This window comes from Cricetulus griseus, chromosome 4 (assembly GCF_003668045.3).
Source record: "Cricetulus griseus strain 17A/GY chromosome 4, alternate assembly CriGri-PICRH-1.0, whole genome shotgun sequence".
Taxonomy (NCBI): Eukaryota; Metazoa; Chordata; class Mammalia; order Rodentia; family Cricetidae; genus Cricetulus; species Cricetulus griseus.
The window spans coordinates 159,926,853-159,943,132 of record NC_048597.1 but is presented as its reverse complement, the minus strand read 5'-3'; the positions used below and the strand labels follow the sequence as shown (position 1 = coordinate 159,943,132).

At 44.0% G+C, this 16,280-nt stretch overlaps 1 long non-coding RNA gene across 1 annotated transcript; it reads right to left on the bottom strand.

Annotated features, from left to right (window-relative positions):
* Positions 1-257: 257 nt before the first annotated feature.
* On the bottom strand, positions 258-3,729 carry LOC107977615. The gene is made up of 4 exons (XR_004769865.1): positions 2,669-3,729; positions 1,635-1,713; positions 1,144-1,254; positions 258-697 (listed from the first exon to the last, which is right to left on the bottom strand). It is a non-coding gene; the product is annotated as an uncharacterized LOC107977615 (long non-coding RNA).
* Positions 3,730-16,280: the final 12,551 nt, after the last annotated feature.

Here is a 16,280-nt window from a genome sequence, read left to right as displayed (position 1 = left end):
AAACAACATGGAGGAGGTATGCATGTGTCCATATTACAGTACTAATCATAATAACAGAAAAAATCTTCAAGACAAACTACACTCCTGCTGACAGATGAATAGACCAACAAAACACTATGTATACATGCCACAGTGTGTCACCCAGTAAAACGGAAGGGAACTCTGGTACCTGCTATAGCAGGGATGAGCCTTGAGGACATTGTGTTCAATGCAAATAAGCCAGGCACCAAAGAACAGATTCTACCTAGCTCCACTTAGATGCAGAACCCAGAGAAGGCAAATTCTTAGAGACAGAAAGCAGGACGATAGTTTCCAGTGGCTGCAGAGAGGAGCACAGGTAGTTAGTGACTTAATCTGAGAAGATCTGCAGATAGATGGGGTGGGGATAGTTACACAGGGATGAAAATGTACTTTGTGCCTTTGAAATAGACTCTCAGGATAGCAAAAATTAGATTTTATGTAATATACATTTTATAACAAGGCAGAAGACAAATTTTATACACATGGACACGACATCTGTGATCATCATTAAGCTTGCCCCACGATGCGGACAAGACCTGGTTCTATTTTGGGAGCCTGAGAGATTAGGAGAGGCCACCCCATAAAAATATCTCCTCAGTTTGGAAATCTTCAGTTCAGCTGTTCTATGGGTTTTCTTTCCATCTACTACAGTCTCAGTCTTCCTTCCTCTGGACCCCTAAAGAGCGAAAGCATACCACACACAGCCATGTTATTGACTATTGGCTCCTGCAGAGCCTCCTCTATGTCTCCATGGGTCTCTGGAACTTGGATGCCTCTGAAGTGTGATTCACCAGCATCCATTTTGTGTGTATGTGTAAGCATTCTCTCCAGCAGTGTAGTTAAGAATTTCCTGAATGTTTCTAGCTGCCAAACTACTGATTATGGTACAGCTGGTGGGGAAACAACACTCTTTTAGGGCCTAGACCCTGCCGAGGGGCCAATAGAAGAGGGGCTGGGGCACAATACCACACTAGGTGCCTGTCTCCTCCTTTTTCAACCACAGGGGCACAGATTCTCTAGAGAGTAGAGGATGATGAGGTCCAGTGGACTTCCTAGGATACCTCCTAGAATGAGGGTCCCTTGTCCTGAACCCCTCAGACCACATGGCCGAGCCCAGCTTACCCTGTCATGGTTGTTCCTCACTTGTGGACACTTCTTTCTGTAGGTTTCCCATTATCGCCTCTTCTCTGTGGGGACTTCGGTCTTTAGTCCATCAGATATGTCCACAAAGCTCTGCACTCAAAACAGAGTAAAGCATCTGATTGTTTTCCATGGAGCTCCTAGGCTCTGGGGAAATCATGGGATATGCTTGACACCTGTAACAGAGTCCCTGAACATTGCCTGACAGTTGGAGTGATTTTTCTCTGCCCAGAGCACAGAGAAGGCCTCCAGGGGGGTGCTGCTTAACCCCACAGTTGTCATATTCTAGTTTCAGCCAGGCCATCCCCTTCCACCCATCTGTACTACAATCTTGTAAGTGATTTCCTAGCACTTTTGAATTACATGGTGCAGGAGAACAGAGGCGGGGAGATTGATTCTGTCTAGGGAAGATGGCCTGAGAGAAAAGTGTCGGGATGAGGTGACACCAATAGTCCCTGACAGCAATCACACACCCTAGACAGCAGCAACATGGCACTCTGTTATCGAATCCCCTTCTTGCGCATGCTCACACGTTCTGCAGGTTGCAGCTTCCTGGATGTGATCATAAAGAGACAGAATGGGCTGGGGTGAAAGCCTTGGACTTGGGATCAGAGAACTTTGGATCACTTCCTGGCACAAACAAGGTCCTCATGACCCTTGGACCTTGAGTGTAACATTCTCCAGAAGGGCGCTCCCTGGAAGACACTTTTATTGTCTTCCTTATAAGACTCTGTGAGTCAAATGGCTTGGTATAGGACAATGCTCATAAACTGTCTACCACTCTACACACATAAAGTGAAAAATAAAACAACAAAAAGAATCCTCACCATAGCAAAAGGATCATGGTAAAAAGATCAAGATATATTGGTGGAACAGTGAAATGATTGATTGCCACTTTCCAATGCATTCTGGGTACTTGTCGTGCTCAGAAAAGCTTCCTTTGGGGGATAGAGAAGTGTTCAAACCCATGTGTTAAAAGCCTTTCTGGGTTCTTGATCAGGAGGACAAAGATAGTATCCTCACACCAAGTTTTTAGGGATCCTGAGTGACATAAATGATCCATTGTGCTAGCTGCCCTAAAATGATCTTAGAACATGCATGACATCTAATTGAATGTAAGTGTCAGCAGCCAGGTGCTATTTTTCAAGGAACTATGAACTTCCAGAGCTCCCTGTGTCCCATCCCACAGGCTTGAATCACTCCATCTTTAGTCCCGCCCCCCCCCCATATTGTCCCATGTGTGGGGAGAGACTATCCCACTTCTGTGCTATGATGTTGACATCAAAGGAGGCTACAGAGAGGGAAAGAGACTCACATGCACTCAGCTAAGTGACAGAGTTGCTAACAAGGAGATCAGGGAGGGAGCAGAGAAGCTGAGCAGGTCTTGCGTTGCCATGGAGTTTGTTGAATTAAACAAAGAACAAGGAGATTCTGATAAGATGGCGTGACCCTGGCTGCCCAATTTCTATATGCCAGGTGCATATCTGGAACCCTGATGAATACTCACCAGGCCTGCCACCCTTCTCCTCTCACTAATGGGGATTCAGACTCTGGAACCGACGATATAAAGGTAGGGTATCCTGTGTTCAAGGGACAAAAATTGGGGAGATCAAGTTAGAGAGGCTCACACTTGATCAGCAAGCAGCATGGAGGTAGGAATAGGGAAACCAATGGGAGTCAGCAAGTACAAATCAAGATTGAAGGCAGGAGGTGAGAACTAGGAGCTGCTGGTACCAACAGAAGTAAGAAGTAAGAGGTACAGCAATGGCTACCATGGGACCCACAAGTCACATCATACTTTTGGTGATTGTCAGTTACAAAGTATGCACATGAGTAGGAATGGCTTAAAGAAAATCTCTGACCTTTTTTTTGGTTAGGGCCCTTTTGTTCCTTGAAGCATTTACCTATTTTTTTTCAGGTTTATTTCTCTCTCCATCTACCTCCTGCTGGAAGATTCCCCCTTGTTGCTGGCCCAGTAAACTCCTACAATTATCACCCAGGTCTCAGCTCTGCTCACAAGTAGACCCAATGTTTGATGTGAATCTTGCTCTCTCTCGAGATCACATGACACACTGGGTGCAACCTTGTGGTTGCTCACCTCCATCGGGCATTCAGTTCCCCAGCTGACTTCCTGTGTGAGTTGCTAAGAAGCATTTAGCACCTGCACACCAAGCACGTGTTCATGGACCAGGAAGCAGACCCAAAATGTCTGAGGAAAAATCTCGGCTTGATGAAAGCCCATAATGATGCTTAAGTCATGCCTCACACTGTGTCTTATTATTGCTGATATTAAAGCATGATAAGCAATATCCTAGTTGATTTATCATTGGCTTCACCTGATACTTCTGCAGTATGTGCAATTTTCTCCCCTGGTACCCAGAAAAGAATAGAAAATATTTTACTTTATTAAGCACTTTAAGGACAAGATTCAGAGGTATAGAAGCCAGCATTTAGTTCCTTTGCAGTGTTAGGGTTTGGGCTTTTTATATCCTTTGGTATTCCTCAAGCATCTTTTGTAATGCTGTTAGGTAGGCAATTTATCTCGTTTAGGTTTCTCCTCCACCTCAATGTTCAATAGACTCACCTGATGCTTTTTGAGCATATGTGATATATAAGCTGTTCTTCCAAGTGCTGAAGCCCTAGGATTTAATAGAACCACGAAGGGCCCCTACCTTCCCGTTGATTACTGTCTGCCTAGAGAGGCCCATAAACAAGATAAATAGATTTACAGTAAAAGACTAAGTTAAATATACAGTATGGGGTGCTGGTAAGGTATTTCTGAAAAAAGTATAGAATTAATAGTTTGAAAAATATAGAGGTTGGGACTAAAATTAGAGACACTGGTCTGGAAAAAAAAAAGTGGCTTCCTGACAAAAGTGACATTTGAATGATGGGAAGTGTGACAACTGGCCATATGGACTCCTTGGGAAAGAACTATAACAAAGAAAGAAAAGCATGTGCAAAGGCCCTGGAGCAGGAATGCTCTTGAAATATTTAAGAGAATAGTGTGGCTGGAACAAAATTAATAAGTAGATAGCAGAAAATAAGGCCACGATGGAAATGGAAAGCCAGGTCAGTCCTAACTTCTGGGTCACTGAGGACTTGGGCTCTTGCCTGAGGGACCTAGATCTTGAACCAGATCATCTAGGCTGCTGTGCTGAAGACAGTGGCCAAGAGCAGAGTTGGGGGAAAGATCAGGAGTCTGTTGTAAAATTAAGGCCAGAGATGTGGCTGGGAGTACAATTTGGCAATGGGTTCTGCAAAAGGGGCTGGATTCTGAATGCATTTTGGAAGTATATTTTGAGGACACTTCTGACGGGCCAGGCAGTTATGGTGAATAACAGAAAAGCAGTGTCGTGGGCAGCACTGAGATTTTGAGTTAGAACAACTAGAAGAATGCAGTTGCCATAAACTGAGGGTTGGGGGTCTGGGAGACGCTGGTTTGGTAGGAATGGTCAGGGACTATGCTTGGGCACACAGGCTTCCTGGTGCTTGTCACAGATGTGGGATGTCAATAGGCATCTGCGAATATACAGATGTGGGACAGAGTGGGGAGACTATTTGGGGGGTGGCATTTAAAGCTACGGGCATGGATAAGCTTGTCCCTCAAGGCAATGAGCACATCGGTGGAAGAAGAAAGAACTCCAAAGCCCGGACCCTGGTATGTGCCAGTGCTTAGAGGTTGGGTATAAGAAGAGGAGTCAGCTGGGCAGTGTTGGTACAAGCCTTTAATCCAAGCACTTGGGAAGCAGGTGGATTTCTGTGAGTTGGAGGCCAGCCTGGTCTACAAAGCAAGTTCCAGAACAGCCAAAGCTTTATATAGAGAAACCCTGTCTTAAAAGAAAAAAAAAAAAAAAGAAAGGAAGAGACAGAGACAGAGAAAAAGAGAGAGTGAGAAGAGTCAGCAAAAGTAACATTAGACAAAATAGTCAGGTTAATAGAAAACTAGTGAATATAGTCATCTAGAGGCCAGGTGGAGAGAGGGTTACAAGGGTAGGTGTATGCTGTGAATATATGTTTCTCTTATTGGTTGATGAATAAAGCGATTTCTGCCAATGGACAGGCAGGATGTAGCCAGGTAGAAAGTATAGGTGGGGCTACTAGACTAGGAGAATTGGAGGAGAGGAACTCGGAGAGTGAGTCCCCAGAGAGATGCCACTGTGTAGCTGCTGAGAAAGCAAGAGGTCCGGGCATCACCGGTAAGCCAAGACTATGTGGACATACACAGGTTAATAGACATGGGTTAATAATCAAGAAAGAGCTAGACAATAAGAGCCTGAGCTATGGGCCAAACAGTTCATAATTAATATAAGCCTCTATGTATTTATTTGGGACTAAATGGACATGGGATGGGGTGGGACAGAAACTTCCATCAACAGGGATCCAATGTATAGTTATCATATCACTATCAAGAGGTCAAACGGTGTGAGTCATCAGAAATGTCTGTTAAGGTCGGGGTAATCCTATAAGAAGCTTGGTGCAGTGGTGGGAGGAGAAGGCCAATGTGGAGTGGGATATGCAGGAAATGGAGGAGAGAAATTGGAGAATGTGAGAGCAGACAACCGTCTTCCTTACTTTCTCATGGCTGAGATAAAATAACCCAACAAAAGTAACTGGAGGGAGAAAGGGTTCATTTTGTTCCAGAGGGATACACTCCGTCATGGCATAGCAACAGGAGCAGGAAACATCCGCACTGAAGAAGAGAGAACAGAAGTAGGGCTGGACTGTAGTCTCAAGGCCCGCCCCCGGTGACTCACTTCCTCTGGAGAGGCCCTGACCCTCAGAGGTTCCACATTGTTTCCAAATAGCACCACTGGCTAGGGCCACATGTTCAAACACATGAGCCTATGGGGCACATTTTGCATTCAAACTATTCCCATTCAACCACCTTCACGGTCTTGTTTTAAAGGGAAAGAGAAATGGAAGTGACTGTAATAAGAACAGGTCAAGGGAAGTTACTTTAGTAAGAGATGTTGGAGTGTGCATGGGTGCTGATGCAAATGGTCCACGAGGCTTCAAGAGATTGGGCAGGGAGGGGGTGTTGCTAGAGAAATGTTCAGCCTAGATATGACTGCCAGAGTGTGGAGCTATTGGCCTAGCTAGGGTCATGGTCGCTCCTATTCCTCTCTAGACAAAAGGCAGAGTTTATTTGTTCATAAGAGGTTACTGGGGCAGATAATTCAGCCGTCTTTAGCCACTGAAAAGCCATGCCAACTGTACCAGAATCCCAGAGCATGTGGAGGCAGTAACTGGAAAACAAATTAATGATGGAATTTGAAAGAATTCAGTAGAACACAGTCGGCTCAGGGCACAGGGTCTTCTTTTCTTTATACCCAGCACTTTCTACTGCCTTGATGAGTCATGGACACTGAGTATTTCCTGATGCTAGACACTAACCTGGTGGTTTGGTCCTAGCCATACATCTAAGGTCATGTTTGTGGTCCTATGCTGTGAATATGATATATAGTGTGCATATTAGACACAATAGTGCCTAAGGAAGTACAACTCCCTGGGAAAGATTGAACACAGGATGCAAAGAGCAGGAATAAATGAATGCCAATCTTTCTAAGCTGCTGCCAGCTTACAGAGGCAGCCTAAGCTCCATGTGCTTTCACTGGCCTTAGAGAAAGAGAATGTTCTGAAGACCAGAAATTTGGGAGTTGGGAAGATGTGTAAATTTGATTCCCAAGTTTGCCTCTCAATCAGATATGTTCCTTGGTCTATATGAGATTTATCTATACCACAAGAATAACAGTTGCTTCTAACCTGCAGAATTATGAAAATGAGGCCTGTGAGATGCCTCAGTAAGAGTGCTTGCTGATCTTTGTTCCCAGAACCCACATTAGGTGGCTTAAACTGCCCCTATAACTCCAGATCCAGGGGATCTGATTCCCTCTTCTGGCCTCTGAGGGCACTTGCACACACCTGGTGCACATACAGACAAACAGGCACACACATACACATAAATAAAAATAAAAACAAAACCCACAACAAATCTGCTTTATGACCTTGTAAAAATGCACTGAATTTTGTATCAAACCCACAAGAGGTTCCAGACATTCTCTCTAGCTATGTAAAATACTGCTTATTCCTTTTAACATAACATCACTACCAGGAGACCTTGGTGTCTTCCTGCCTTGCTCCAATGAGGTGATGAGTTCTCACATTCTGAATTGATTCTCTTTGTTTTCAGGTCTGGATTTGTTTGTTTGTTTGTTTACTCTTTGAGATGTTGTTTTACCAATGGCTGTGGGGTGGAGGTGGAGAGAATACTACTTTGCTTTGAGTCAAGCCTTATAATCCTCTCCTCTCCCAAAATATCTCATATATATATTCCATGTAGGAGGAGTTAGATGAAGGGCATTAGTCTGTGGGGGTGGTCTGTTACCATCCCCCTGTTGGAACAATCCTTACCTCTACCAGGCCAGCAGGGGAGATAACTCTATAGGGCTTCTTCACCCCTAAGCGAATCATGTGTGACTGTAAGATTTTCTAATAAAATCAAGGACATTTTGATGGGGAATGTACTGTCTATGTTTATCTTATTGATTGTTAAATAAAATACTGTTTGGCCAATGAGACAGCAAGTTAGGACTAGGAGTCAAAGAGGATTCTGGGAAATGTAGTAGATAAGTGATGATCCAGGCAGGAAGTGACATAGCAAGGAGACTCATATTTAATGAAGGAGAAACAGGAAGCATCCCTCTTTCCCCCTCCGCTCCTGTTCCAGCGGCACAATGTGATCCACTGGCAAGGAGGGACGCCAATAAGGCATCTGATAAGATAAGTCTTATAAAATATATAGATTTATGATAATTAAGACTGAGCTAACAGATGAGGAATCCTAGTCATTGGCCAAGCAGCATCGTACCTAATACAAGTTTCTGTGTATTCATTTGGTTCCTAACTCGGGTGTGCAGCTGGCATAAAGCTCACACGTGGCGGTGGGGCTCAGGCGGCTTTTGGCAGAAAGATTTATCGTAACAACATTTTTCAGGCATTAGGGGTGGTCTCACTGGGTCCAGAAGAGGTTTGCAGTAAGGGTCATTCTCAGAGACCCAGGGCCACTTACAAGAAAAGGAAATTAAGCAGAGAGGTGATATGTGGTGATAGTTTGCTTGTGCTGTAACAAATAAAGCTTGCCTGAAGATCAGAGTGCAAAGCTAGCAACACTAGTTAGCCATAGAGGCCAGGCAGTGGTGGGCACAAACCTTTAATCCCAGCACTTGGGAGACAGAGGCAGCTGGATCTCTGTGACTTCAAGGCTACCCTGATCTACACAAGATTGATCCAGTCTAAAAAAGAAACAGAACCTGGTCTTTGATCCCAGAACTTGGGTTCACACACCTTTAATCCCAGCACTAGGGAGGTGGAGACAGGAATGATATGGCTGGGTGGAGAGGGGAATATAAGGCAGGAGAAGACAGGAGCTCAGAGCATTCTTTCTGAGGATTCGTAGGGACAGGATTGCAATTCGGTCTGAGGAGTCAGTAGAGATAAGAACTCTACTGGATGCTCTGCTTCTCTGATCTTTCAGCATTTATCCCTATATCTGACTCTGGATTTTTGTTATTAAGAGCAATTAGAACTTGTGCTACCATGACAGGCTTCAAAACAGGATGGCAGCCTAATTATGAAGAAGCTTTGGTAGAGCAAGACAAATATTTTAAAAAGAATGCTTGAAGAGAGATTACGCAAGAGTGTGGGCAATGAAAACTGTCACTTTCCAAGTTCAAGTGGGATGTGTTCTCCCCAGCTTCTCTCCCTTTTCAATTGCCATTCCATCCCCCACACAATTGCAAACATACCAATCAGCTTCCAACTTTAACGAACTCCCAAAGGTCCTGCTCCAGAGACACTTAGCTTCCCCAACTGCCTGCTCTCAACATCTTTGTGGATGAATGGTCCACACTGCCTTAATCAAGTACCTCCCAGGGTTCTTCACTCTGCATTCCATTGCTCTGGCAGCTCTCCATCAAAGCCTTAGGAAGATTCTCAGAGCCCAGGGTCATTGCTTAACTTCCCAACATCCGAAGTGTTGATGAAGAAATAACTCCAGGCACATCATCATCTCCATATATAGAAAGCCCATCCAGGAAACCATCCTTGGCTACTTATGGTTCTGTACATTTCCACATGAGGAAGATGCATTTGGAGAACAAAGCAGCACCCTAGAAGAAGCCCAGTGGGACAAAAGATAGAATTCTAAGGTACAGACACACAATGACAATACCACTGGCAATGCTTGAAGAGTACTGATGTCCAGACTTGGTACTGATTACTCCACATGGTGTGTCAAGATTTTTGTTATAACTGTACAACAAAGGTCTAATTGACCTAATTATGGAAAAGAGGATGCTAAGTTTAGAAAGCTTGTGTAATTTTCCACAGTGATACAAATAGTGATGCTCACAGTATCAAGAACCTCTAGGCTTATTTTCTTTAAATTTACTTATTTTATGTGTTTGTGTGAATACCTGCATATTTGTATATGTATCACATGCATACTTGGTACCCTCTGAGGCTAGAAGATGTCATAGGACCCCCTGAAACTGGAGTTAGAGACCACTATGAGCTGCCTGACATGGGTGCTGGGAACCAAGCAGAGTCCTCTGCAAGAACAGCAAGTGTGCTTAACCTCTGAGCTATCTCTCTAGCCCCTTGGACCCATGTTCTTCACTAAGTGGGTCGTCCATTATGTAAGCTGGGAAGGGGCAGCACAGAGGGGAGGAGAGATTCACTCTTGTTGCTTGATGTAGGAAACTGAGGTACTTCCTTGATTCCAATCCCCAAGAGAGGTTTTGAGGATCTGGAAGAATGTGTGTGAAGGACATCATGCTGTTCCCACAGTGTCTGCCTGGCCTTCGCCTCCTCTGAAATAAGGATTACAACTTGCAGGCTGCAGCTGCATCTGTGGTTTGGTTTTAAGAGACTGGGAGGATGCAGAAAACTGAAAAGGGATGGGTGGAAGCTTGGGGAATCTCACTAACTTTTCAAGACTGTGTTTTCCTTTAGTTGGTGAGGAGAACACATGTACAAATACTGGGTCATGAGAATGTACAAAGAGCCACCGGGTACAGCCCAAGTAGCTGAGCCCCAGGCTAACCTCCCTAAAAACCTCCCCACTCTCTCTGTCCATCTGATGTAGAATTCTAAGCGCCTATTGAGTGTCAGTCAAGTTCTTCTCCTGCCTTGAGTCAGGTTCCTCAGAGAACTCACTGGGCTTACTAGATGGATTTAGTTTTTTCAGCACAAGGGTACAGAGACTAGTTAACCAACGGTACCTAAGGAAAATGAAGGAATTATTAACGATAGCTTGGTGATAGCATTTGGAGGTCACATGTTCCCTACAGGCTCATGTGTTTAAACATGTGATTGCCAGCTTGGGGTGCTGTTTGAGAAGATGTGAAACTTTTGGGAGGCTGGGCGCAGCTGGAGTAGAACTGTGACCAGCAATCTCCAGGAATCCTCCTGTCTCTGCCTCTCCAGTGTGGAGGTTACAAATGGGGACAGCCACCGCAACATCGCAACATCTGACTTTTCAAGTGGGTACTGGGGATCTGAGTTCAGGTCCTCATGTTTGCATAGCAAGCATGTTGCTGACTGAGCCATCTCCCCATCCAGGGTTGTAGTTCTTGTTTCAAAAACATGGATAAGGTTTTACACACAACTCTAGTGTGAGCAGGGTTTCCTAGCAAGGCTCCACACTCCTCAAAGTACATGAAGTTCCTCCTGGTTTTATTTCTGGATATTAGACTTACACAGGCTGCGGTCAAGAATCCCAAAGGCATTGTGAGTGTTTAAGCCATGTGTGCAGTTTTCACCCAAGGACACAAACACAGGGCAACAGTAGGCAGTGAAATTATGAGCCCAAAATATTCCCTCCTCTTGGCCTCCCAGAGGAGCACAGGCCACTTCAACATTGAGAAACTCTTCAAGACCACGCCCCAGCACTGCTCTCAGATAGCATAGTACCCTGGTTTGCACCAAGAGAGCCTTGGCTGCTCCTTCCAATGCCGGAAGATCACACAGCATTTCTGTTGCCTCTGAGAGCTGATCAATAGGCTTAAGCTGAAGCTAGAGGGGATTTGGGGTTAGACCAGATTTTGAAGAATGCCATGAGACCTGGTTTTAACAGGGTGAAGAGCTGCATCTTAGCCAGAAGCGTACAGGTGTGTCCACTGATTGTCCTTTGGAAGAACTGGAGAGCATCCCACCTGGAGGAGGGTGTGTGGAAAGTCCAGGGAAAAACTACTCTGAGCCTTATTTTAGTCTCAGAGGCCAATGGAAAAGAAATCCCAATGGGCACCAGAAATTAAAGTGTTTGTTTTGTTTGGCAAGGAAAGCACATTACTCTTACTGTATTCTTCACTCTGGCATGCAAACTTTGAAAGCCAGAAGCTGGAAGAACACAGCCTTCTCTTTCCTGCCTTCGCCTTTTCTTCCCTTTGGCTTCTCTGTGAGAACATTAAGGTTGTCCCTTGGTTGAGCCAAGCTGGCCAGTGCCCAGACAGGAAGCAGAGCTATGGAGGTGGTCAAATGGGGATTGGTGTCAGCTGGAGGAAGATCTGAGGGCATATGCAAGGCCAGGAGGCTGAAATCAGGGAGTATTTAGCTAAGCCAAGAGGGATTAGCTGCAGCTTATCAGGGTGGGTTTTCAAGTATCTGGAGAAAGACAAGCGAATCAGCAGGCCGATGGGGAGACCAAAATGCCTGTGTCCACAGAAGTCTAAAGATGTCTGCAGGGACAAGGCAGTGGTGTGTGTAAGTTAGGAGAGAAATGCTTCCCCAGGCAGCCTCAGCAAGGCAGCCAGGCTTCTAAAAGTAAATTTATTTTCTGCTAGCAAGAATTGTATGAAAAGGACTTTAGAGAAAGCCTTCTTCACAAGGCAGAGGTTTCAAATTCAGTTTAGAGCCCACTCATGCTGGAAACATTCCCTACCCCCTCCTCCTGCAGATTCAGGCTCACTGGAGCTATTAGAGGAAAGGGGAAGCTCTGTGTACAACTGGACAATAAACATTCCCTATTCTCACTCATGCACCACCCTCAGTAGCTTGCCAGCCATTTACATTCCCACATCCCAGCTCTCAAACAAACGCACATAGCTGACACATATACATGCATATGCACGTTCATATTAACCCCGCTCCTTGCTCTGTCAGCCTCATTTACATATAACATTGTGCAATGGTTCTTTCATGCTATGGACAACTTAGGCAGTCTGATGAAATCCAGGAACTCCCTGGGAAAGCAGTTGTTAATGCAGAAATGAAAATGTCCAGGATTAGGCAGAAAACTAATCAGTTTCAAAATACCTTTAAAATCTGGAGTTTGTCAGTACATGTGCTTCCTACTTTAAATAATATTCAGTGATGGATCTTATGGACCAATCGTGTAAAGGCTATAAGTAATATTTTGATATATCTCAAATAACTATAAAATAATATGAAAATATATGACATTTCTATTGACACTAAACTCATAGACACCACTAATACTGCTGTTGATATTTCAGTCATGATAACAAAAATGTTACTTATTCAAGTACACAAATGCTCTTTCATCTTTTCCTGGAGCCTCAGAGACCCATGAACCCTAGGTTAATGATTGCCCTAATTTACCTACAATACATATTTATAAAGCGTATGTGCCTTCATGCATTACATTTCCACACACATATTCACCAGTCATCCACCCACGCATTTCTAAATCCAACTTCAAAAACTACCCAACTAACTTCCACTCTAACTCTAAAAAGTACCCACATAATTCTGTACTAGTAAAGGTTTATCAGTCATCTGTACAGGTGTTTTTGGAAGTGTCAGTCTTGTGTTAAGATGCCCACCATGGCCAGTTTCAAGCTTTGAATGCAGGGTCATGAAGCCCAGAGCTGGAAGAAATGAACAGTGTAGTGGATATAAAACACCTCAAGGAAAGCAGGGTGCTGTGATACCCTTGTTTATAATTCCATTCTTGGGGAGCAGAGACAGAAAACATTCTTGCTTTTTGAGTCATTTCTGAACTCATTGGCCAGTCAGCCCAGCCAAATCAAAAAGCTCTCCAGGTTCAGTGAGAGACCCTGTCTCAAAAAGTAAAATGAAGATGATGGAGAGAGACGTTTTACATTGATCTCTGACTCCCCTGACATGTTCATATCCACACACTCACATACAACACACACAAACACACAAACACACACACACACACCGTATTTGGAGTCATACTTGAGAGCAAATTGTAAACTGATTAGGCAGGGATGAGTTTTGACTATCTATTTCATTTATTGTTGTATGACTTATTTAACTAAATATATACTAATTTTTAAATATATTTTCCATTTAAATTCCTAAATTTAACAATTGGCTCACAATATGCTGTATAACTATTACCAATATATGAGCACAGATGCACCTAACCTAAGATTACTTTCCACACCAATTCCTCTCACATTCACAATTGTCCTTGAACCCTTGTTCATGAACATTCTCTTCACTAACATCTCCACTTGCACTCATAATCACAGCACTTACATCTCTCCACCTTTAGACGTAAGTTATCCATACATACCTCACATGTGTATCACATACATCACTATACTAGGTGAACATAAAGATACCATTAAAACATAACTTCAAACTCATATGACCCCAATCTTGTAAATATAATACCTCAGTTATATCATTATTATTCACTCCCACAACCATTTCCATAAAATTCCTACTCATGAAAACACACACACACACACACACACACACACACACACCAACACTTAGTTATACTCATGAAAAACATCTCAAATATGTCAATGCACCCATCCACACTGTCCAAACACACTCAGGTACTCATGAACCATTACAAGTATGGTTCTGTATGCACATGTTTAAGTGTGCATAATTCTCCTATACTGTTGTAGTATAACTATATTTCTGGAGAAACTTGAACAAATGTCTGCTCTCCCAGGTAGGAAACAGATGACAGCCCAAAGCAAGGGTACCACAAAGTCTAACTTGGTGAGCTAGTGAGTTTTATTTAGGTTGGAGTATGAGTGAGGGCTTACTAAAGAGAACAGAAATGAGTCAAAGACAGGTACATCACCAAAAGCCCACCCCAGCATAAGTGATGGCTCATGAAGCTGAGGACCTAGCGGCCACTCCACAAGTAGTAGGCAGCTCAACAGGTTGAAAGGTGTCTCTTTCAGAGCACTTGGCTGGTCTCTGCAGCATCTAGAGAGTTGAAGTGGTCTGAGTCTCTTGTAGGAAGTTTGTTTTGTCTGAGAGTGTCCTTCAGCAGTCTTTACACCTTACATATTCTAGGGGAGGGAGGAGCCTAGTGAATCTGGTTTGTTTCAGGAACTTCCTGAAGTTATTGAGTTGTTTATCTCCTGAGACTCATGAGCTTCCTTGCAGGATGGAATGCTTCACCTCCCTTAAGAACATTCTGTGTCTTAATAAGCTTCACTCTAAGAATGTTTTATGTGGGAAGAAGCTACACAACAACTCCTCATAACAAACACATTATGACTAACCACCATCTCTGCATGAACTCATAATTACATATATTATCTATGTGGACTTATTCAATGTAGATCCCCCATCTCCTTACAAATACAACTCACGTATTTTAGTGCCCATCAGTCTGTGTCCACTCACACCCACCCATGAATGTGAATCTGAGCCTGCTTCCTCCATCATAGGAAAGTCTGCTCATTGCATCTGACTGCACTTCAAGAATGCAGAGGCCAAACTTGGTGACCTCAGATGAATACATCAGAAAGATCCAGGCAGCAGCTCAGCCAGAGAGCCCATTTCCTTAGAGGAGCCCTAATCTATCATTGTCTCCTCTTTTGTCTTTTGACTTCTGACTCAGTGAACTTCGGATCCCTTTCATCTCTGCCAGTAAAAGTGATTAAATATGTTGTGCTGAGAGAAGTGGGTGACAGAGAGGACCATGAAAACTATTTCTTTGTTATCATTGAGCCAAAGAAATCTCCACATGCTTTCCCATAAGTTGGGCTTGGGTGCATCAGGCAGAAGGAATGTATCAAGAGTATTTGCTTCTTTTCTAAGTAGCTAAATCTTTGGAAAACACACAAGGTGGAGGACTAGGGCTGTTTGCTGGTGTTATTAAGGAAGGGGCTGAGAGGCATTGGCCTTGGGACCTACAGTCACAAATGAACTGGGACAGTCTGGCCTATTTATTGATGGGCCCACTGGCCTGATTCTTCCTGATGTAATTCAGAACCCACACGTGGTTGGAATGAGGGGCTCTGATTTTACCAAGAGCTTTCTCTGCCTTAGAGCTGCAGGTACTTACTAGATTGATTGGAGGCTTTATTAAAGTTTTATAAAAGATATCGCCTGAGAACCCTGAGGGCAGAGCCGTTCTGACCAGGCCCTGACTCAGCAGCTTATGGTCCCGGGTAGGAGGGGTTCATCTTACATTTCAGAATTATCCAAGGGGCCTGGCATCAGCATCTAGTCCCATCTGGTCCATTCGTTGCTTTGGCTGGGTGACTGGATGTGTCGCTTTTCTGCTGTTGTCATAAAATACCCAAGATAAGTTAGAGGAATACTGTTGAGGCTCACAGTTACAGAGATTCTGGTGCTCAGTCATTGATCCTCCTGCCTTGGGCCTGTGCCAAAGCAGAACATTGTAGTGTATGGAGTTACTCACCCTCATGGCATTCTGGGAAACAAAGTTTGATCGAAGGGTCTGTGATTCTACTCAAGGGCACTCCCCCCCCCCCAGTAAGCTAACTGCCTTCCACCAGGCCCTTCCTCCTGAAAGTTCTATCAATTCCTAGGCACATGAAAGTCTGGAAACCAAGCATTCAACGAGTGGTTACAGGAGAACATTTAAGATCCAAACTGTAACAGTAGAATGGGGCTGTAGTTGGCACACCTTAGCAAGATGTGATTGGTGGAAGAGAGCTTGGCTCTGAGGCTTATGTCACAGAGTGGCTGAGTGGCCTTGGACATTCCTAAACCTCTGATCCACAGGCATATGAACTGAGAACACAAATGCTTATTCTAAATGGTTTTAAGTTCTTTGTCATCTTGGGCTGTTGCCATAATGAAGGTAAAAGGGAAGATCTAGGTACACCAAGAAGAGGGGTTTA